At 47.3% G+C, this 2189-nt stretch overlaps 1 pseudogene; it reads right to left on the bottom strand.

The window, feature by feature from the left end:
- Window positions 1-981: 981 nt before the first annotated feature.
- The window catches only part of LOC102850955, a 23148-nt pseudogene continuing 21940 nt past the window's right edge, over window positions 982-2189 (bottom strand).

The raw sequence follows: 2189 nt of genomic DNA, 5'->3' as shown, positions 1-2189 counted from the left end.
GAATATATGTTTGTTTAGTGAATGGCTTAATAATAATATATGTCTTACTTAATACTATGGTTTTCATGACCTTAATATTTTATAAAATTTTAGATTTATGGAACAAAGAGTGTAATAAGTTGCTGGGAATAAATCAAGTCAGCTCTCTTCCCTGTTTTAAAAAAAATTCTGTTTTTTTATATAATTGTCATAACCAAGCTACTAAATTTAGCCTATTACTATTAATTTCATCCTATGATTCACTTGGATTTTTCAGGAAACTTATCCCTGAAATTCTTCTTCTATTACGGGATTTCATCGAGAAAGTAACATTATGCTTAACTGTCTCCATAGACTTGTCTTACTATTGACAGTTTCTAAAACTTCCATGTATTGGATGACCTCGAGAGAGTTAAGGAGTACCAGGGAGTCATTTTGTAAAATGTTGCTTAATTCAAATATGCAAGATTTTTAAAAATATTATTTATTGTTGTTGTTAAGTGCCATCACATAGATTTTATTCCCAAACACCTTTTATACAGTAGATCAGATCAGAAACCTTATGCTGTTTTGTGCTATTATCACAATCAATCTTCAATATGCTTAAGTTCATTGTTATTATCTTTGTGAAAATGCATCTTGTTAAGGGTCTTCTTCTCTTTCTCTGACCCTACAACTTTCCTAACATTTGTCTTTTTTCAAGATCTAGCTCCTCCTGACAGAGTGCCCAAAGTATGTAAGGCAAAGTTTCACCACCCTTATCTCTAATGAGCACTCTGATTGTACTTCTTTTAACAGATGTATTCGTTCTTTTTCCAGTTCATTGAATATTCAGTATTTTCTTTAAGAGAAATGTAGACAATCTCCGCCTATGTCATTTACAGTCTCCAAAAATTCCCACAGGATGGTCAGCTATGAGTCATTTCGAACTCCATGGCAATGATTTTTACTTTTTTTTTTTTTTGGTGGGGGGGTGAATACGAAAGGCCTTTTTAAAAACTACTAAAGAGCTCGGTGGGGGAGCGGAGGGGAGGGCTTGGCAGCCCCTGCCACAAAGTCGAAGTCCCGGAAGGCTGCCTGCTCCGTGGCCGTGAGGGGCCGAGCGTCCCGGGGTGGGCTCAGCGTGGGCGTCTCCCCCGTGAACTCCTCGTCGAAGTTGCTGACATCTGTGCGGCCCGCGAGTGTGGGCACGAAGGGCGGTGGCAGGCACCGAGCCAGCAGGGCATCCCAGCCCAGTGTCCTGAAGAAGGGCTGTTTTTTCACATCCTCAATATCCCTCTCACTCGACCCCAGCCTCCGCTCTGGATTTCGTCGCAGCAGCCTTCTCATGATGCCAATGGCTTCAGCAGACAGGAAGCAGGGGTAGCGAACTTCATCGTTGACGATGCTGTCGAAAACCTCCTCCTCATCGTCCCCTGGGAATGGGGACTCTCCAACCAGCATCTCGTAGAACAGCACACCCAGCCCCCACCAGTCCATGGCCCGAGTGTACGATGTGTCTGTCAGCACCTCAGGTGCCAGGAACTCGGGGGTCCCACAAAATGTGCTGGTCAGGTCCCCATAGCCCATCCCCTCCTTGCAGAGGCCAAAATCTGCGATCTTGACATAGCCCTCTGTGTCCAGGAGCAAATTGTCCAACTTCAGGTCCCTGTAAACGATCTTGTGTTCATGGAGAAACTGCAGCCCCAGCACCACACAGGCAGAATAGAAAATGGCGCGGGGCTCTGAGAACACGTCACTGTGGATGTGCAGCATCAAGTCCCCGCCGGCCGAGTACTCCATCATGAAGCTCTGGCGTCTGGAAACAGCCAAACAGGTTCACCAGGAACGGGTGCCCCGCCCTGGTCACGGCTGCCAAGTTCCGCTTCTCGCACATAAGGCTCTCCACCTCGTCTCGGGCCACAATGTCCCCTTTCTTCAAAGCCTTAATGGCAAACAGCTCCCCACTGGGCCGGAATTCGGAGAGCAGCACCTTCCCAAAGTGACCCCGGCCCAGCACTGCCAGGAACTTGAAATCCTCAAGGGTCAGGGGTGACTTCCTCAGAGGGCTGCACAAGGCAGGGCCTGGGGTCTCCTGGGTCTCCGAAGGCATCTCAGGAGTTGGGGGCAGTTCTTGGATCTGTGAACTCAGGCTTGATGGGCTGGAAGGCGGCTCCAGCGGGCTCTTCTGGGGAGAGCTGTCTGAGGTGGCTCCAAGGTTCAGTTTCTCT

This window comes from Elephantulus edwardii, unplaced genomic scaffold (assembly GCF_000299155.1).
Source record: "Elephantulus edwardii isolate Elephantulus edwardi_28Jun2011 unplaced genomic scaffold, EleEdw1.0 scaffold00034, whole genome shotgun sequence".
Taxonomy (NCBI): Eukaryota; Metazoa; Chordata; class Mammalia; order Macroscelidea; family Macroscelididae; genus Elephantulus; species Elephantulus edwardii.
The sequence above is the reverse complement of the archived record's forward strand: the minus strand, read 5'-3'. Positions and strand labels throughout refer to the sequence as shown.